This window comes from Pongo abelii, chromosome 1 (assembly GCF_028885655.2).
Source record: "Pongo abelii isolate AG06213 chromosome 1, NHGRI_mPonAbe1-v2.0_pri, whole genome shotgun sequence".
Lineage (NCBI taxonomy): Eukaryota > Metazoa > Chordata > Mammalia > Primates > Hominidae > Pongo > Pongo abelii.
Genome location: NC_071985.2, coordinates 163,875,729 through 163,898,025, shown reverse-complemented (window position 1 = coordinate 163,898,025; position 22,297 = coordinate 163,875,729). Strand labels below are relative to the sequence as shown.

Here is a 22,297-nt window from a genome sequence, read left to right as displayed (position 1 = left end):
AAGAGTGGAGAATAATACTGTACCGAGAGTATGTTGGAATTTGAATGTCACTAGGGTAATGTAATATTTTTCTGGTAGTCAAGAGACAAGATGAAGCAATGGTAATTTCCTCACAGAGGAACGACATGAAATTCTCTCTATTACAGTTTGGATGGTTTAGACTTACGGAATGACTGACAGTTGAGAGCCCAGGTGTTATCATCTGATGGATCTGGTTTTAAATTCAGGGTTCAATACTTACCAGCAAGACAAATTCAGACTGATCTCTTAATCTCTCTGCATCTCATTTTCCTTATCACTCTGTGCCTTGGTTTGTTTCCTCATTTATAAAACTGGGATAATACCCACTCAGTAGAATCACTGTAAGATTTCTAAGTGTTTAGTCAGTAACATATAATAAATGTCAGTAATGATGACTATTATGACCACTATCTTCATTATGAATAAAAATAATAAATGAGTTTAGAGGGTTTTGGAATACTTACCTGATCTGTATAAAGGCTGTTGAGTGCCTGGTTTGGTTTCTAGTTTTCTACATTGTATAGAAAGGTAGCAAGTATTGCTGATAGGTTGAAAGTTTAATTAACAGAAATTGGACAATAATTTGGTGAAATAAATAGACAAGATTGTCATCTGTGGTACATGGGTTGCTTTATTGGGCCCAATTCTTCACCCTTTGTTGTGGAACCTTGAAGCTCCTTTTTGTAAGAGGCAGAGTATATTTTGTATATGCATTACTGTGTCCAATGAGGTGTTGATAGAAATGAGCTAACAGAGACTTGCGAAAGCAACTGCGCATTTCTACTCTCTTACAGCTTTGCTATTACCGTGAGAATAACGTGTCTGGAGTGAGTAGAACAGTCAAATTGCTCCAGTCATCCCAGCTGACAACCAGGAAACCTCCAGACCTGTGAGAAAGCCCAACTAAGAACAGGAGAGCTAATTCCATATGCATAAGCTGTCAACTTTTTGTTGCATATCACTGAGATTTGTGGTTGTTTGTTACTCAAAGGGGACAGCTAACTGATACATCAACAGACAAATATAGTATCAAACCTTCATCAGAAAGAAAAGAAAAAGTAGCAGCTACCTTACAAGATAATTTGTTGTAAATATTAAAACAGAAAAAGTACACAAAGTCCCTGATACTTAGGAGACATTTAGTAAGGTCTAGTTTCTGAGACTAAAAGAGTCAACTTCCAATAAATATCTATAAAATTTTCAAAAAGCATTGCATTTTAAAATTTGTGATTAGTCTTTATTAGACCCAACAAAGAAAAATATGGATATGCTATTTTAGAGCCCTTAATGCTGGATTTCTGTATGTTTATAACTTTGAAAGAGACTTTTTTTCTGAATTTTTATGTATTGCTTTAAAATATCCATTTTATATGACAGACATTAAAATAAGTCTCTCTTTTAACAATGCAGTGCTCAAGATGAGACTTTATTTCCCCCTATTAATGCAATGGCCTTATTTTCCATTCCCACAATGGACTCAAGCAGTCAATGATTGGTTAAATTGTTCATTCTGCCTCTTGGCCTGGGAGGCTTTTGCTGTGAGCAAGCATCAAGCACAAAATCTGACTGCCATGGAACATTAAACAGGTATTCTCCTTTTTAAACTTTGTGATCTCAATTTCCTGGAGTTACCCAATAGAAAACAGATGCAAATTAAGAGCTCAATTCACAAAAATAATAAGTAGCATTTATATTGGCTTCCTATGGAGATACTGCAAAAAAAGTGCAGAAGGCACAGTTAGCACATCCAAATGAAATGTGTGTTCCTGCAGTTTCATAAATAATCTTGTTCTCTTCCAAATATTGACCTTTCTGGGCTGAATGCAAGGTAAGCGTAGTTCCAAACAGGGTAGAATCATAGCCAAAAGCCACCTCTCTTTAGAACATGTCAATGCTTTTATGTGCTCTACTTCTTATTTTCTAGACATACTGGAGAAGAGGAGTATTTTATTCAGTCTGACTCATGCCTACTGAAGAGTGAATTAAAGGGCTGGGAAGCTGACCAGTTTCTGACTCTCTCTCAACTGATAAAAAGACTCTAGCATCCTAGAGAGTCCATTAAGAAGGAGATTCTTTGGTTTGCTGTGTGTGTTTGTGTGTGTGTGTTCATTTTTGTTTTCTGTTTGGTTGTTCACTAGCTTTAGTTTTGCTTTATGAAAGAAAAAGAAAAAATCCTGAAAAAGATAGACTATGCTGCTCTGCGATGATGCATTTATGTCACTCTTTAAGAAAGCTGCGATCATGTATTACCCTACATTAATTAGTGAGAGTTGACACATACACTTTGATTTTCCCTAGAAATTTTGTAAACTTTGGTGGCAATAATGGAAAAAGAAATAGATGCGTGAACCCAAAACGTTGCCTATTATTTAGGAAACTGGAAAAGCAACAGGAAGATTGAATATAGCACCAACTTCCACGTGGAACTTGTTTTAGATGATCATTTGGCCTGAACAATTTGTACAGTCATATCAATTTTATTAAGGACTTTCATCAGGAAAACCTGTTACATATGTAACACAACTAGGCACTCAATACTTACTTATTGAGATAAAGTGAGGCTGAGCCGGGGAGATAGTAAAGCAAAGTATTGGTCACTCGCACAGTAGGACAAGATGGAGATAAACAGTTGGATTCTTTGACATATCCAAGTAGTTGGCTTACAATAGGTGGAATGGCCCCTGATTGTTCATTTTTCTTATAATTATTTTGGGAAGACAAAATCATTAATAAAGAGATCTTGGGTATAAGGAAGGTGTCAACTTCCACTCCAGCTCTTGCATCTTAGATGTCTGCTGGTATCTTATGCCAAAGTGAACTCAATTTATAAATGCAAGAAACAGACTTCAATACCTGTTCTGTCAAATTTCCCCTGACCAGTTTTTATTTATTTTCAATGCTTCTTTTCTGCTTTCCTTTCCACAGCTCTCATACTCCAGGCTCAAAATTTTACTGTTGTTGAGAACTGGCCTATGTCAAGATGTCTGTGTATAATTACTAGGTTATTTGTAGTAGATTTTGGTAGCACCTAAAATTAGATGGAAATGAGAGTTAGCTACTTTCTTTCAAAATCAGTACTTGGATATCAGATTATCATAAAAGCAAGTGTCAGCAAATTCAGCCATACTTAGAGATATTTCTTAGAAATGATATGTATTTCTACATACATATGTATGAGTGAGAACATGTGGTATTTGGTTTTCTCTTCCTGTGTTAGTTTGCTGACAGTGATGGTTTCCAACTTTATCCATGTCCCTGCAAGGACATGAACTCATCCTTTTTTGTGGCTGCATAGTATTCCATGGTGTATATGTGCCACATTTTCTTTATCCAGTTTATCATTGATGGGCATTTGGGTTGGTTCCAAGTCTTTGCTATTGTGAATAGTGCTGCAACAAACATATGTGTGCATGTGTCTTTATAGTGGAATGATTTATAATCCTTTGGGTATATACCTAGTAATGGGATTGCTGGGTCAAATGATATTTCTGGTTCTAGATCCTTGGAGTTGAACAATGAGAACACATGGACACAGAGAGGGGAACATCACACACTGGGGCCTGTTGGGAGGTTGGGTAGGGGAGGGATAGCATTAGGAGAAATACCTAATGTAGATGACAGGTTGATGGGTGCAGCAAACCACCATGGCACATGTATACCTATGTAACAAACACGCATGTTCTGCACATGTATTCCAGAACTTAAAGTATTAAAAAAACTCGAGAGAAAAAAAGAAATGATATTTATTTTAAATGCAGTTCCACAACAGCAGCTCAGTAGCCTATTTCATACATTCAGAGATGTACCAATTCTCTGTCCTTTAGGTGCTATGAACATAACATACCAAAGAGGTTTACTACAGAACATGCAACAATATAGAAACAGGATACAGCTAGGCTTACAGGCATCATTAGGCAAAGAGAATACTCAGATGTCATAGCTGGATGCAGATCCATTTCAGAATCCAGCCCTCAGTACCATCCTGGGGAGTGATGGGCAGATACCTCACTGGACATTTTCTTCATGCTAGGGAGAGGGATGCCTTCAAATATCTTGAGCAATGCATGGATCTTGAATACTACTAATTCATCACCATTGGGAACCTATTTTAATATTTAAGTTAATTAGCGAAGCCTTTTGTATTAATTGATGATAAATATGGCTGACTCATAACTGCCTCTGAAGACACCTATGAATTCCTAAGTTAACAACTACTCCTAGATTATGAATTGAAACACACACACACATCCATATTGTCTGCAAGTTCATAAATTAAATAACAGAGCTATATACAATACATATATACAATATAATAGTTATCAAACCTTTTTCTGGCCCTCTCAGCTTTTTTAACACTCACCACATTTTGAGCCTGGCTGTTTGGTTAATGAACGCTGGTGTTCAATTTGGGACGTGCTGTGGTTTACAACGTGATTTCAGAAAGCATACCCCCATTTATACCCCTCACCCAAAGTCTTCTGTATCTCTAGCCACAAAAACCCCCTAGGCAATGCCAACCCTCTAGTAGAGGAGGGGAGGCTAACAGAGGAGGGGAGGCTGGAGAGAGTAATACTTCCAATTATTTCCAGAATGTTGAAAAGTGAAGTAGATATGATTAAGTAGCAATGAGAAGTGGTATTGAACAACAGCAACAAAAATTTCTGATTGAGTATAGTACAAATAATATGCAGAGGTTTTGGATTGAGTTTTCTTTGTATTTGAAATCTGACTTCTTCTTTTACTCTATATGGCCTAGTATATATTGCTTAACCTCTTTGAATCTTAGTTTTCTTACCTGTAAAATGGGGGTAATTTTTACTACATTACAACACATATGAAGTGCTTAGGTACTGCCTGAGCATATCTTACTTCAATAAATGGTATTAGTGGCAATGTTAGTAGTACTCTATTATTATTGTTGCTGTTGTCAATATTATTGTACATCCTAAGAACTATATGTGAATTTGTAAGAAATCATTGAGACCCATAAAGTGAATAAGGTTTTTAAGGAGCACATGGAATGAATGGGTATGTGCGTTGGTTACCTATAAACACTAGACACTACTAGTAATTAGTATAAATGAGCAATTCTATGTGCACAGATTGCTTATCACATATGGGTCTTAAAAACCCTACCTGTATTCTGGATTGTCTTCAGTAGTGCTGTTTCCATTCATAAAAGACAGCAAATGCAGATTTATATGTGCATATAAAGTATAATATATTTTTCACATGTGTTTGATCCCAAAGAGAGGAATGCCAAAGGGGATCTTAAGAATCTAAATTATAATCCTAAAAGGAAACAATTCATTATTTTCACAGTAAGTATTCTAGCTCAGCAGTTACTAATTTTAAGTTTTGTGTAGACCAGACCTTTGTTGTAATCTAAAGTCTACCTCTTACAGGCCATGAAACCTCAGTTGTAACATCAATAAAATGGGAAGAACAAAAAAGTTGCTGTGAAGATAAAATGAGGTAATGCATGGAAAGCATTTAATATAGAAGCTGGCATAAAGTAAATGTTAACTATATCAACTTGACAGCTAAGTAGAAAAATAGAAAATCTCTCAAATGTGCCTCTGATATGTTAAACCTGATTTTAAAAAATATTGCTACATGGCATATTTGGGTCCATCAAAAAATTATTAACATTTTGGCTACCGGGAAAATTTTTGACCATGAACACACACTTTCAACAGGCACAATGAAGGTTTGTGATTAATCTCAGATCACTGTGTAGGAGAAGCACAGTGCCATAATCTAAAGATGATCTCGATCGGAACTGAGCTAAAGACCATCTGACCCCACTTAAACACAGCCTCCACCTTAGACTGTCATGTCACCATGAACCACAGCTTAATTTTTCTTCTCAGGCAGGTCCTGTCAACTGATTGTGGAAGGAAAATGAGAATTTCAGATGCCTGCTGAGATCTGTGGATGGAGTGCTGTGTCCATAGGGCACTGAGCTCTGGCCAAACCAAAGACTTGAACTGCATAGATGTTCTTCAATCTCTATAGCTGGGAACTCTCTTCTTTTTGTAGTGCTTGCCCATTGTAGATGTTTAATAAGTTTGCATTACGTACAGGAGAAACTATGAAAGTTCCTTATAAATATAACAACCATAATGATAAAAGGAAATGTGTTTGCTTTTCCAGATACATTCCAGGCCCTGGGCTAAACACTCTTTTAATCCCCACAATGACTATACAAAATAAGCACTATTACTTTCTTCAGTTTTACAGATGAAGACGCTGAGTCTTAAGAAATTAAATATCTGGTCACAGTTGCACATCTAACAGACATATGGATTCAGGCAATATGACTCCAGAAAGTAGATTGTTAACCTTTAATCTACAGTGCTTCTTTTTTTGCAAGTGTCCCTAACCATTAAGTTATAGGAGAACACCAACAACAAATCCTAGAGAAAGTTGCTGTTTAAGACCTGAACAAATGTGTTGTAAGGCCAAAGCCGCTCTATGCATTAAGGTCAAAGCATTGCTCACCCTCAACGAATAATTAAGACAATCCTCTACTACCTTTAAAATTGACTGGAAGCTTTTCACAGTCGCACGCCTATTTTACATTTTTGTCCCATCTCTCTCCACTAGCTCCTCATGCCTTTTCTCCAAGTCTAAGCTCCAAACATATTACATTACTTTAATTTAGTTTCCCAGAACAAGCCTACTTTTTTTTTTTTTTTTTTTTTTTGGAGACAGAGTCTCACTCTGTCACCCAGGCTGGAGTGCAGTGGCACGATCTCGGCTCACTGCAAGCTCCGTCTCCCAGGTTCACGCCATCTCCTGCCTCAGCCTCCCAAGTAGATGGGACTACAGGCACCTGCCACCACAACTGGCTAATTTTTTGTATTTTTAGTAGAGACAGGGTTTCACCATGTTAGCCAGGATGGTCTCGATCTCCTGACCTTGTGATCTGCCCGCCTCGGCCTCCCAAAGTGCTGGGATTACAGGTGTGAGCCACTGTGCCCGGCTGAACAAGCCTACTTTTACTCCTGTCAAGACTCTGCACTGTCCTTCCCACTGGCCAGAATACAGTCTTCTCCTTTTCTCTTATCAGTATTCCAGTGTTCTGGCTAGTGTAAGCTGGACCTGGAAAGCCAATGGCCTGACTAGAGGATGAGTGATTCTCTCTGATACCTAGCTTTGGTGTTTGCCCCTGACATTAGGGGCCCACATCCAGCCAATTACATTTCCCAGGATTTTATATCTTTTTGAAATAGCACATTTGTCAAGGAAGCAGGAGCAGAAAGTGTTTGGTGCATGCAAAGGTAGAAAAACTCTTGAAGTTAAAAGCACTAAACTAGTTGTCAGGCTCCTAGACACTGGGGTGTGACATCAGTCTGTTTTTGAGCATCTGTGTCCTGGCTAAACAATCACTGGTATGCTTTTGTCACAGTCGATATTGAAGATCCTATAGTTGGAGACTGTGGGAATGATAACATTTAAGGCTCATGCACATTTTCTTTACAATTATTCATTGTTTATCTTGTGTGTCTGTCATCATGGAAGCTACAAAATACCATGTAGATGGCACCTACCGAGCAATAACACTTTGAACAAATGGCCTAAAAGTAGCTGAGAAAAGAAAGACAAGAAAAGATAGAACAATAATGTATCCTGGAAGCCAGATCCTCATTGCCTGTATATAGGTTTAAACATTTACAATTAAGAATGGCTTTAGCATTTCATGGGGGAAAATGAGCAACAAAAGAAAAATGCAAACATATCTTTTAAGGTTAGCCTTTACATTTCAACACACTGAATACTTTATCATTTAGGAAAATCTCAAGAAGAGATTATTTAGTGATTTAATAACGTTTAATAATATTTATTTAAATAAATTATAAATAAATTTATTTCAATATTAAATAATATTTAATAATATAATTTAATAATATTATTTAACAATATATGCTTTTAACTTCTCTCTCTCTCTCTCTGGTTTTTTTTTTTTTTTGAGGTAGGGTCTACCTCTGTCACTCAGGCTGGAGGACAGTGGCATGATCATAGCTCACTATAATTTCAATCTCCTAGGCTCAAGAGATCCTCCCAACTCAGCCTCCCAAAAAGCTGGGACTACAAGTGCAGGCCACCACACCTGGCTAATTAAAAAACAAAAATGTTGTAGAGATATAGTATCTATGTTGCCCAGGCTGGTCTCAAACTTCTGGCCTCAAGCTATCCTCCAGCCTTGGCTTCCCAAAGCACTGCGATTTCAGTTGTGACCCAACATGAGGGGCTGACCTCTTTTTCAATTTTCCCACACTGATGACTGACAAGACAGGGCTTCTCACCACCACCTTTTGTACTTTACAAATGGGAAAAAAGAAATAGGGAGGACGAGTGATTCAGAACATTGAACTGTCAAATTCTTTATCTTCTAATTTCAATGACATTCTCCAAATTTCTCTCTGTGCTCTCCCATGTATCATTAGGCTTTAGAACTAACGCCTCAAAAATCTGGTCTTTATTATGAAAAAAATAGCCACTTGCCAATGGGTCTTATGTTGTGGAAACTCAGCCTCTGTAGTCAGAAAATTATTTTGCCTATTCTTCTCTCTCCCTCTCCCTTATAAGTCTTTGTTAACAATCATCCTTATTTATAAAAGGATAGCAGGCTTCAGAAGCCAGGGGGAGTAAAGAGTGAAAACATTCTCACTGGGTCTTGGCCTGCTTCCAGCCCCAAGAAGGGTATCATTTTCAGTGTCATGCTTCCAGTTTCCCTGGAAAGGTCTCACCTCTTTTCCCACAACCCAGCCCTCCCTAATCTTGCCAGCTTGTGTCTGAATTGTCTCTGTTCATCTCTGCCTTTTCAAAAAACCTAGACGCTTATCTTAGCTATACCATTACAAGCTCCTCTTCTTATCTTTTCTAACTTTTGTCACTGATACCAACCCCTGTTGTCAGGGCTGATTATTGAGATTTTAATCTTTTTTCATATATATATGCCTCTGTTTTCTGAATGAGAGAAAGCCTGGATGCTGATTTTGAAGGACGGTACATATTTGCTCGTCTTGTTTCCTCCAAGGGACACAGAGGCAACATGTTTATGTTTACTATGATGCTATAATTCCAACAGGATTTGCATAACAGAATACATTTCACTATCATCACCTTATATCAGACCCCCATTACCTTGTTGCCTGTATTATGACAATTGCCTCTTAACTGGCTTCCTTGTGTCTTTCCAAGCAGCATGTCTCAGTAATGGCAAATAGAATTATCTTTCTCAAATGGAAATCCTCTTTCTCTTGTTTAAAACCTCTTACTCAGAGTCTCCTAACAGTCTTCAGGACTAGAATCCACATGCTGTAGAATCAGCTCTCAAGCCTTCCATCCTATGGCCCCTGGTTATCTCTTCGGCCTCCCTCCTCTCCTTTCATTCTTTTTTGTCATCCGTATTTCTTGCAATTTCCTAAACATGCTGGCCTCTCTTGTGACTCTAGAGTTTGGCACATGTTGTCTTACTGTTTAGGATGCCCTGACTTCTGCCTGGCCACTCAATTCTGCAGGACTTACTCAAGCATTATCATCTTTAATTACACAAACACCGTGGACCTAGGAAAAGAATTCTTTGCCTAGGCTCCAACAGCACAATTTCCTGATAATTTTTTATAGTCTGAGAACAAGTGTTCGCATTATTCATTCTGTGCCTCAGTGCCTCACACAAAGTGAATAATCAGCAAATAATAATTGAATGAACTGCTGATATTCTATGCTCTGTATATGAACATGCACAATACTCCTTCTATAACCCCACCTGCTTAGAAATCGGTCTATTAGCGGTCAAGCAGGATACCACCAAAGCGAGAGGCAGAATTCCATCTCTTTGACTGACTCTTCAGGCTACTCCAGGCCACTTGTCTGAGTCTCCATTTTATTCACATATTTTAAACTATTTATTTATTGAGTTCCTACTAGGTGCTGGTACTGTTCTAGGTGCTAAGGGCAGTGATGAACAAAACAGGTAGAGTCTCTTTCTCCTGGAATTCAAATCGTATTTGGAGAGACAAAAGACAGACATGCAAATCAATAGATACATGTAAATAAATATGCCCAAGTTCTAAGAGTTACAAAAAATGAAACAGGATAAAGAGGTTAAAGAAGCATGGGGGTAAAATTTTTAAAAAGATGGTCAGTAGAGGCATTTCTGCTAAGGTGATATTTAAGCAGAGACCTAAAGGAAATAAAGGAATGAGCATATGCACTTTTTTAGGGATAGAGCATTCCAGGCAGAGGGAACAGTGAGGTCAAAGAGCCTGAGGCAAACCCATGCTTAATATAGCCACCAAAACAGCAAGGCTGCCTGGGATTGTAGCATAGTCAACAAGGGTCAGATGGTAAAAGACAAGGTCAGAGAGTTAGCAGAGACCACGTCATGCAAGGCACGAAGCTCATGGTGAGGTATTTGCTTTTTACTGGGAGGGGAATCTAATTGGGTAATTTTGAGTAGATGTGTGGCATGATCTGACCACTTTTTAAAACTCTGACTCTTCTATGGAGTGGATACTCTTGTAGGGGGTGGTGGGCAACTGTAAATGCAAATAGGCCAGTTAGGCACTGCTAGTGATATGGACTAGGGTGGTAGCAGGGAAAGCAGGGAAAAATAGTTCTAGATTTATTTTGAAGGTCTATTTCATAGCATGAAATTTTTGCTTAAGAATTGAATTTGAGAATGTGTGAGAAATACAACAATCAGGGATGACTCAAAAACTTCATTTACTGAGGGGAGGAAAACTGTAAGAACAGTGGACTTAGCATGGGTAGACAAGAAGCAAAGGATCAGAGTTAGATGTTAAAATGTATAGATAAAATATAGATATTGATACAGATACAGTTACACATATATTATAGATAGAGATGCTACGTCTGTATCTATAAGTGGAGATCTTGAGTCAGTAGTAAGATAAATAAGTTTGAGATTAAAATCCAGGAATCATCTAAATATGAGTGGATTTGCAACCATAGGAGTGGAAGGCATCACCAAGGGAATGAGTAGAGGCACACAAGATGCAGGGCAGGAGCACAGGTTTAGAGGCCAGGAGAAGCTGTCAGAAGACACTGAGAAAGAGAAACATCAATTACGAGCAAAACCAAGAGAAAATATTGTCTTAGAAACCAAGTGAAAAAGTAGGTTCAAAGAAAACATTATCAGTTGTTTCAAATGCTGCTAGTAGGCTGAATAAGATGAGGACTGTGATTACCCCAGAATCTGGTAATGTGCAGCTTATTGATGACCCTGACAAGTGCAGCTTGAGGGAGTAGTGGGAACACACCTGCTAGAAGCAGGTTTGTGAGTGACTAGAGAGTAAATAGACAAAGGAATATAGCCAATTCATATAATAAGGCTGTTGGGCTAATTAATTTTTGAATTTCCTTTCATTTTTAATTTTTATTATTTAAAAAATTACATTGATGTTACATATGCCAATATTTGCATGTGTTGCCAGTTCAGAGCATTTGAGTTCAACCTAATATTCTGAGGACTGAATTACAAGGAACGCACTTTATTTTTCCTTTGAGAATTCAGAAGGCACTTTAACTTTTTTGGAGGCTCAGGGACACTTTTAGTCTTATCAGTTATCATTGTGCTGCAGAGCTGGTTAAGTGTCAGTTAATAGAATTCTGGGTAACAGCTTATTGTATATATAGTCTCACCTTGTCTTTTGCTTCATCCTTTCCTGTGTCACGTGGATCCTATCATTGACTCATCCATCTATTTTTCCATGCATCCATCCATTCATCCATATATCCACCCATTCATCCACCCATCTATCCTTCACTTATTCATCAAGCATTGGAAATACTAATATCTCAGAGCATTCTCTGTCCTTTTGTTGGAGACATAGATAGGGAGTCTCTCCTGACTCATAGAAGTCTCCCAAAGCAGGTTGCACAGAACAGGCCCTGGAGGTAAGCAGGTGCAGAGCTATTCAAAGAAGAGAATATATGAAGAAAATCTGAGGCATTGTAGTCAGAAGACTATTTTAGTCATAAACCCAGAGTGAACCTTAGTTTGAAACCATAAACATTGTGCTAGGCATCAGATTCAAAAAGAGGCTTTGGAGAAACTTAGGCGTACTGTCCATCCAGCCTGACTCAGCAAAAGAATTTAGGGTGAAGTCTTTATGTGGGGACTGTTAACAGCCCACTTTTATGTTATGAAAGTTTAAGAAAAAGATGCAAGACTGATAGCAAAAGGTAGTATGCAGTACCAGAATAAAACATGACTAAGTAATGAAGACCTTTCTATAATAAAGATATGATTAAGACATAGAGGAACAAATGCTGTCTTTCCTTTTCCTTTTTTTTTTTTGAGACAGAGTCTGGCTCTGTGCAGTGGCATGATCTTGGCTCACTGCAACCTCCATCCCCCTGGTTCAAGCAATTCTACTGTCTCAGCCTCCTGAGTAGCTGTGATTATAGGCACATGCCACCATGCCCGGCGAGATTTTGTATTTTTAATAGAGACAGGATTTTGCCATGTTGGCCAGGCTGGTCTCAAACTCCTGAGCTCAAGTGATCTGCCTGCCTCGGCCTCCCAAAGTGCTGGGATTACAGGCATGAGCCACTGCATCTGGCATTTCCTTTCCCTTTATTCCTTCTTTTTCTATTCTCCTTCCCTTGCTGAGTCTATTCTTTTTTCTCACACAGCACACAAAAAAAAAATGTGATACAATCCATGGTGATGAAATTCAGAATAAAAAACACATTTCTTTTTTAAAGCACATTATTGAGTTTAATCTAAATTAAACCACCCCTTTTCATTTAACTTCATTTTTAAGTTATATATCTAATTTTTTTTCTCAAAGACAGTTATTTTCCAGAAGTGACAGTCTTGATACTTTCTCAATGGGTAGAAAACATTGCATTATATGATATTTTAAGTGCAACTTTCAGCACAGCAACATGGATGAGCACAATCAATCCAAGAAAGATAGCAAACTAGAAAAATGGTCTGCAATTTTTTTACTCTTTGGTACTTCAGCAGGTCAAGAGAAATAATAATTTGGCTTTATGTGTAGGGGTTCAGAATCAAAGCCAGTGAAGCAGAATGAAGCCAGGTGATCAGAAGGAAATGCTTGTGGCTCCTACAGGAAGAAACTTTCCCTGCCAAAGAAAGAGGATCCTGACACTCACACCTGCCTCTCTATCAGACACTTAAGACAATTGGAGCAGTGGAACAGATGTGCCTAGAGATATCAGATAGATGTACTTGATAGGGGGAGCATAGAGCAGGTTGGCTTCAAGTTTTTGAGGAAAATAAGTTGCTGCAATTAATGGAATTGAGAAGGCTCATTATGTGGGACACTTCTTAGAGGATGTGGATCTTCGTGAGAGAATTCTCTGCCAGAGCCTTAAGGATTTTTACCTTGCCCAAGAGGATTCTAAGTCTTGAAATTGATTTCTCTTCTAAAATAGGTTAGGCTTTCCCTCTTTCCTTGAAAAAAGATGTTTCTAGTAGTTATGGCTGAGAGAAAGAGAAAAAGACAAATATCTTCAACCCCAGGGCCTGTTTCTGAATTAAAAAGGAGTAGCTATGTTTTACTGATGGATCTCAAGACTAATAACTGAAGGGTAAGATGGCCTAAACTCTAGAGTGTTTTCACTCTTCCCTGTGGCCAGAATCCAACAATGTGGACATATATACCAAAGGACAGGAATGTCAATCACTTTGAAAAAGACATGACCACCTACCAAGTGCACAGTCTGGAAACATTCTCCCCTCTCTGGCATGATCCTATTGACTGCAGAGTGGTATCCTTGAACCCAACGTTTCATCTCAACATTGTAAAATAGCATTTCTGAGCTCAGTTACCCTCATCTAAAACACTCTGATAATTCCTACAGAGTTTACAGTGTGGTGAAAAGATGAAATAGCACCCACATAACTATAGTTAAACTGTAACTTGCTATAAGCTTTTATTAATCTAACTCCACTGTTGACCACTAAGTTGCTCAAGGGTAAGGATAATTATCACTGAATCCCCAGTACCTGGAATATTTTAAATATCAAATAAATACTTCTTAAAGTGAAATGTGAAAAATAATTAGTATGATTACTCTTCTTCTTACACATTTTTTTTTTGTGCTCCTATATCCTCATGTCCCTGCTGGTTCCTAGTACCTGCTGAACTAGTCTATCTCTACCACCCCTAATCCCGGCAAACATTGTACTCAAGAGCTTGTGCTACCCAATCTGTTAGCCACTACCACATGTACCTACAAAGCCCTTGAAATGCTGCTAGTGCAACTGAGAAACCAAATTTTTAACTTTAATTAATTTAAATTTAAAAACTGGCCTTACATTCAGTTATGGAGAACTTTTAAGTGTATTTGAAACATCATAGATACATGCATCAAATTTTTCTCTACATATTATAAAAACTAAATGCAGATCAATTATTTCTGATGAAAATTTAGCATCCTAGTTACGCTATAGTTCTAAAGAAAACATGAAAAAAGCATGTAAAAATTACAGTAATTAAGCATTTTATAATGTAAAATCAATTTTATAATGATTACATATTAAAATATTAGTTTGAATATATTAGGTTAAAAATATATTATTAAAATTAATTTCATCAACTCTTTTTTGCATGTTAAAATGATATTAGTTTGAATATATTAGGTTAAAAATATATTATTAAAATTAATTTCATCAACTCTTTTTTGCATTTTGTTTACATTTCTAAATGTGGCTGCTAGAAAACTAAAAATTGCATATGTTTCTTATATTTTTATTGAACTTTGCTTCTTAAGAGACTCTCCACTGATGGCTACCTTGTGCTCTTCTTTCAATCAATACCCTGAACTTGAAACTCAATTTGAGACTATTTGAAGTAAGGACAATGATGATGATGAAGATCACTGTAACAACAAAGATAGTACCTTGAATTTATTACTTACATGGCATTCTAGAGTTTACAAAGCAATCTTACCTAGATCATTATATTAAACCTTACAATTCCCTGTGATGTACTATAAAATTTATTGAAGCTCAGAAGAGTCAAGAGATTTATCCTGTTATTGTGCTCATTTTGGGCAGGGCTTTTATTGGAACCCACATGTCCTGGTCCTAAAGGGCCTTTTCTACCCATCTCACTAGTCTTTCACTTTTGTATTGTCTGTGATCTCATCGAAGATATGCCATGTTGATTATAATAGTGTGTTAAGCTTAATTACATACACTTGTAAAACATCTATTGAGATCAATCGTTGTACCATGCCATATAGTGACCAATGGTTAGAATTGATAGCTAGCCCATTGTTGGATCATATTTGGAATGACTTCCTTTTTCCCACAAATCAACAGCAACAAAGTTCAAATCCTAGCACTAAAATTTTTCATAACCCTCTGGAGTGAATCTTTCATAACTCTCTGGAGTGAATCTTTCATTCAAGTGCTGTCAGAGCACCTAAATAACTGAGACCAGGAATTTCCTCCAGCTTACATGGCCATCCATTCATCCTACGTGGCCATAAGTGTAGCTGCCTGCTAGTGAATGATTGTCTGTGTTACAAAATTGAGTCTGAAACTTGTTTATGTGACTTGTTAATGTGTGGAAATTGCTAAGGGAAGTACAAGATGTAGAGTCTTCTTGAGAGCCTTTCTGTATCATCTTTAGACATAATTTGAAGACCACATTCTGTAGCCAGCATCTCACAAACTCGCAAGAATGAAAAAGGAAAAGAATTGCTATAAAGTAGGGCAACATATGATCAAAGCAGATTCCTTTAACTTGTGTCCAAGACCTCCCATGTGTTGGGAGATTTCATCATCTCATTTAATTTAAACATAAAATAGTCTCTTAAGAGAGATATTATTACCATTTTATAACTAGAGGCCAAGAGTGGAAAGTAGTAAGGGGTTCAGTCTTACACCTATTGCTATGGTTTGATATCTTTATTTTTCCTTCTGTCTAGAAAGCTACCATTATGGTTCATTGCAATAAATACTAGGCTTTGAATCAGAATTCAATCCAAAATACAGGCACTATACTTAGGATTATCAACACTCAAGATTCAGAAAGATTCAGAATGCTTAAGATTTAGATTCAGGCACAATATTCAATCTCTATCCAACATCGTTGTACACTTTTTTCATTCATTCATTTATTCATTCATTCAACAAGTGGTTGCTGATTGCCAAAACCTATGTTAAATTATTGGATGTGATGAAGATAAATGAGATGCATCTGGAAAAGTACTTTATAAAACAACAAATACTTCAAAGTGTTTATTCCTATTTTTCACTAGTAATGATGGAATAGTCTGTGGTTGAGTGCAGAAATACTATTACTGGAGTATTAGTGGAGAAATACTATTACCTGGAGGCAAAGATTAAAGGAATAGACACCTTCCTCAGCCAGAATGACCCAGACCAGAAGCCACAGTGTCAACTTGGAAAATTTCTCCTTCCTCATCTCCACATCATGTCTGCAGCCTTAACTGCTTGACACCTGACAACTACTCTCATCCCCATTGCTGTTGTTTTGTTTTGTGTCATGATCTTTTTGAATGGGCAATTGTAATGATCTCTTAACTTGTTTATTGACCCCAAACTTCACCTGTTTTCCACACTGCTGCCAGAGTCAGGAGCCCTTAGTGTGGGCTCAAAGGTGATGATTTGTATCTCTAGCTGCTGTAAACCCCACCCACTCACCCCTGCATTCCAGATACACTCAGACACTTTCCCAAACAAGTCAGATTGATTGAAATCTCCATGCCCTGATCATGTGTCTGCCTGTACTCAGAATGCCCTTTCTCTGGTTCTTCACCTAATGAGCTCTTACTGATCTTTCAGAAGTTATCTCATCAGCCGCTTTTAGCTTTTATCTCCAAATCCCTTACCTCCAACACTTAGGTTAAATTGACCAACCTCTCATCCTTCTTTATTATCCTTAAATAAGTATAAAATATGATGTTACTATAGCACTACCAATAAATACTTAGCTGCAGTTTTTAATTTACACAAGAGGCTCACCCTCCGAACTGTACGCTCCTTGGGATAGAGCGCTGTATGTTATTCATCCCTAATGCTTGGCAAGAAGAAGACACTCAGTCCATGTTTACTGAAGAAGTGAATTAATAATTATCTTGTTACTGCCTAAAATCTTTCAGTGGATGTCCGTTTTATATGAAATAAAGTCTGAACTCATTTCAAAGCGATACCAGGCCCTTCCTCCCAAGGTTCTTGCATAATATAGAGTCTCATCTCTTGCTGTGTCCACACAGTTATTCAAAAACCTATTATACTAAAATATAAGCAATTCTCCCAGTGAGCCTTAGGGTTTCAGGCTTCCAGGCCTTGACTCATCTAAGTTCACAGTTGAATTATTTCAGGGTCTGGTTAGTCATGCTGTCCCTGCACTAAGGGCCAGATGAGAAAGGGCTTGTGGGAGCTCTTTGTTACCTACAGATCTAAAGAGAGTGGGTGTGCTGAAATGTAGGCCAACCTTTAAAAAGAGAAACCTAAAATGTTTCTGGACCATTTTATATACCCTAGGTCTTGCCAATTCTGTCTCTTTCCAGCTGAAGTTCTCTAAAGCTTCCCTGCCCTCTACTCTCATACCCTACTTGGTGCTCAGGTCTTTTTCTGTGGATGCAAATGACTCTAGCTGTTCTCTAGCCCTGCCTATATTTGCATCACAAGGTTCTAACTGGAATCTTAGGTTGCAAGTGTCACCCACTTTAATCACCCCATCTTGACTACTCTCCTGTCTTTATGACTACTTGATGGATGCAGTGTAGATAGGCCACTTTATTCCCCATTAAATGTGTGGGTGCTTGGAAATGAGAAGGTGTGCTTTCCAAGAGAAGAGATCGAGTGAGCTTTCTGCAAATCCCTTATAGCTAGTGAGTTCATTTGACGTTCCCTGCGCTGTGTAGGCTAAAGCTGGCACATAGCAGTACCAGCATTTCCTCTGCTGCTAGCATGCAGTTAAAAGCTTTGTAAAGCATTTGGGAATGTTTAGTTATGGGAAAAAAATTACAAAAATGAAGATTGCTTTTGTCTTTGTTCTTTAGTCTAAGGTAGCTTGTTTCCTACCTTCATTTGGTAATCTTTCTTTCAAGTATTTATTGATCCCTAAGAAGCCTGAGTTGGACATTCAGGCAGGGAGATTTTGTTTTTCAGTTTGGGAAATCTCTAATTATTGTATCAGCTGCAAGTGGAGCAATGGCTATTCATTATCCCATTTCTCATTTCTATTCTCTGATATTATCTGGTAGAAGAGTAACAGGCTGCAGTTTTAGGTGAACTTAATTTCTAGCTGACTCTGCCTTTCCGAACCCCTCTTCACCTGCCCCTTTCTCTGAGCCAATTATGGCAAAGTCAGAGGCTATGTAAGAAGCTCTATGTTTATCATGTGATGGGCTTTGGATTGTGTAATAAGTAGGCCCAGTGTCTGGTGTGCCAATAGATATGCGTTTGGTTAAGATCAGGTAGATTCCAAGTCACAGTTTTCTCTGCTCCCTGACTCCTACAGCATGTTGACACTTACTTCCAGAGGACAAGGCAGGCCTGTTCCATTTGCCTGATGAGACAATGATCTTTCCTGAAACCAACACGGTTGTGAAACCTGTGCAGCTCTTACCAGGTGATTATTTTCCTCTCTTTGATGTCTCCTTGATTTTCTACCCAAGGCTGTAAGATACATGACATTGTCCTTAGACCAACAACTAGATTATATCAGTTAACAGCCCTTCACACTGCCACACAGGCCAGATTTGACATTCTTCTTGTCTCCATGTGCCCCAAGCAAAGGTGCTGACATCCGCCCAAACCGTGCCAGGGCTTGCATGTTGACTAGACTCAGTGTCACAGAGCCAGGCCCTGTCTCCTTTAATTCTAATTTCTTTCCTCAACTCACTGTCCTTGTTGCCAAGGCTTAAGTATGCCATATAGTGAGGTCACTCCAGTTATGATAGGTATCACCTCAGAATAGTCTTCTATTATTTTCCATGGACAAATATATTCCTTTTTATATGTCATGTTCATGTTTAGTATTAAAAATACTAGCAGAGTGTTCCTCAAATTTGAAGACTTGAACATATTTATAACTGTGTTCAAAAATACTTTGAGTTCTACTCATTATTTATTATCTTGTTGATTATTTTGTTGAAAAGACTACTTTAAGAGGCTACATATGTATATATTTATACATATGTAATTAAGTACTTATACATATTTAAGACATATAGTACACAAATATATATAACATAAATATAATATATTTATACTATAATGTTACTAATACAGGTAAGAACCTTCATTTTCACAAATTTTTAGTAAAGGAGAAGAACATAATTCAGTGTTAAATATACAGTAATATTATTTCATAAAAATTTTGGCTATTTCTTCAATTAAAAGACTATAATATTGAAAGCCTGACTTCATCACAGTATATATGAAATATAAAGTACAGCCAAAAATGTTCCAGTAATTCAAAGAAAAGAAAGCAATAGGACTAGCCTTTGCTTTACCACAGGAGGCACAGACAAAATTTGTAGCGATGCTTAATTATACCCTTTGCATCAACTCAGCCTAGATTACATAATGAGAATGATGCTCCCAACAGACAGACTATTTCATCTAGAAATAATAGTCTTCTATTCCACTATGTAAGAGGCACATCAGCTACCTGCTTATCTAGAAGGGCAAAGATTACCTCCATTTGCCAGTAGTCATAGGCCCACTACATTCTAAAAAATCAGATTGGAATTTTTTAAAGAACACTTTAGGTTTCAGTTGTTATCCTGGATAGTACATTATGTGTCATTTGGTGCAACAAAAAGATGACACTGTTCCCAAAACATACCTGAAATGGAGTTAATAAGGGAAGATGTTCAAAGTCATTATTTAATAATATGCTCCCTGGTAAAACGGCTAAACACAAACACACACATGCTTTTCTTGAAATATAATTAGCCTTTTTAGACTACAATATCAGAGGTGTTGTGTGGAAGTAAGACACTGAACTTCTCTGAATCTCAGTTTCTACGTCTGTAATAGGGGGATTATAATGCCCATTTATTCACATAGCTATTATGCCGGTGGAGAACATATTAAAACCTTATAATGGCCTTTATAGGGCTACTAATAAGAATGTGACAGATAGCAATCATTAAATAACTTTTATCTACTTCCCTATTCTCTTGCATATGAAATTTAAAGGGCTCTTGACAGTAGTTCTTTCTACAAGCAGACAGTGTCCCAAGGACAAGTCTGGTTTTGGTGGACATACCACTGTATTAACTTAGTCATCTAAATTAATCCTCCAGTCTGAATTGGTTTAAAACAATCTTGACTGCTTTCACATTAGCTAATATTTTATATTATGCTATAATAATAATAGTAATAATAATAATGGTTTTCATCTATCGATAATTGTGCATTATCTCTATACCTAAAAGCGTTCCAAAAGCTGAAAATTTATTCCCTTCATTTTGCAAATGAAAACTTTTAGGCACCATTAGATTAGAAGGCATATCCAAGCCTCTACCAGTAGCACACGCCAAAGCTGGTAACCAAGCAGCTGTGCTGGCACTCAAGCATGGGCATTTCCATGACACCACATGGCCTCTCTTTTGTTTTCTCATCTATCTACCTCAGCAGTCTATGAGACAGAACTTGCATTATATTCATGCTATTATCTTTACTGCAAGACACAATTCCAAGTATAGAGTAAATCCTAAATAATTTCATGAAGGAAGAAAGTATTATTCAGCTCACCTAATCATGTCATTCATTTAAGCTTAATACATACCTTCAAAGATATTACAATAGGCCCTATAAAATTCTCATTAGAAAACTATAATCCCAACAAGAAAGATTATTGTAGTTAAAGTTACCTAAAATAAGTTTTAGGTTGTTTTCCTCAAGGAACTTGCAATATATCGGGAGACTCCATATGTATAATACTAAAGTATTCCAAAACTGAATATATTAAGCTAAGAGTGATGTAAAATGCTTTGGTTATGCACTGGATTCTGCTTTGGCTGATCAGAAAAGTACCCACAGGGAGGTGATATCTGACTTGGACTTTAAATTATGAGCAGAATTTCAGGAGGAGCCAAGATGGCCGAATAGGAACAGCTCCGGTCTACAGCTCCCAGTGTGAGCAACGCAGAAGACGGGTGATTTCTGCATTTCCATCTGAGGTACCGGGTTCATCTCACTAGGGAGTGCCAGACAGTGGGCACAGGTCAGTGGGTGCGCGCACCGTGCGTGAGCCGAAGAAGGGCGAGGCATTGCCTCACTCGGGAAGCGCAAGGGGTCAGGGAGTTCCCTTTCCTAGTCAAAGAAAGGGGTGACAGACAGCACCTGGAAAATCGGGTCACCCCTACCCAAATACTGCGCTTTTCCGACGGGCTGAAAAAACGGCGCACCAGGAGATTAATATCCCGCACCTGGCTCAGAGGGTCCTACACCCACGGAGTCTCGCTGATTGCTAGCACAGCAGTCTGAGATCAAACTGCAAGGCAGCAGCGAGGCTGGGGGAGGGGCGCCCGCCATTGCCCAGGCTCGCTTAGGTAAACAAAGCAGCCAGGAAGCTCGAACTGGGTGGAGCCCACCACAGCTCAAGGAGGCCTGCCTGCCTCTGTAGGCTCCACCTCTGGGGGCAGGGCACAGACAAACAAAAACACAGCAGTAACCTCTGCAGACTTAAATGTCCCTGTCTGACAGCTTTGAAGAGAGCAGTGGTTCTCCCAGCACGCAGCTGGAGATCTGAGAACGGGCAGACTGCCTCCTCAAGTGGGTCCCTGACCCCTGACCCCCGAGCAGCCTAACTGGGAGGCACCCCCCCAGCAGGGGCAGACTGACACCTCACATGGCCGGCCGGGTACTCCAACAGACCTGCAGCTGAGGGTCCTGTCTGTTAGAAGGAAAACTAACAAACAGAAAGGACATCCACACCAAAACCCATCTGTACATCACCATCATCAAGACCAAAAGTAGATAAAACCACAAAGATGGAGAAAAAACAGAGCAGAAAAACTGGAAACTCTAAAAAGCAGAGTGCCTCTCCTCCTCCAAAGGAATGCAGTTCCTCACCAGCAACGGAACAAAGCTGGACGGAGAATGACTTTGACGAGCTGAGAGAAGAAGGCTTCAGATGATCAAATTACTCCGAGCTACGGGAGGTTATTCAAACCAAAGGCAAAGAAGTCGAAAACTTTGAAAAAAATTTAGAAGAATGTATAACTAGAATAACCAATACAGAGAAGTGCTTAAAGGAGCTGATGGAGCTGA

At 38.2% G+C, this 22,297-nt stretch overlaps 1 protein-coding gene and 1 long non-coding RNA gene across 2 annotated transcripts in view; one reads left to right on the top strand and one right to left on the bottom strand.

The window, feature by feature from the left end:
* Positions 1–22,297, top strand: part of LRRC7 (leucine rich repeat containing 7) — a 1,078,250-nt gene that overhangs the window by 167,137 nt on the left and 888,816 nt on the right. The window lies entirely within an intron of this gene.
* LOC129050658 (uncharacterized) overlaps positions 2,738–22,297 on the bottom strand; it is a 39,751-nt gene continuing 20,191 nt past the window's right edge. Inside the window, exon 4 of the long non-coding RNA XR_008514347.1 lies at positions 2,738–3,049. This is a non-coding gene — a long non-coding RNA (uncharacterized LOC129050658). The remainder of the gene's footprint in view (positions 3,050–22,297) is intronic.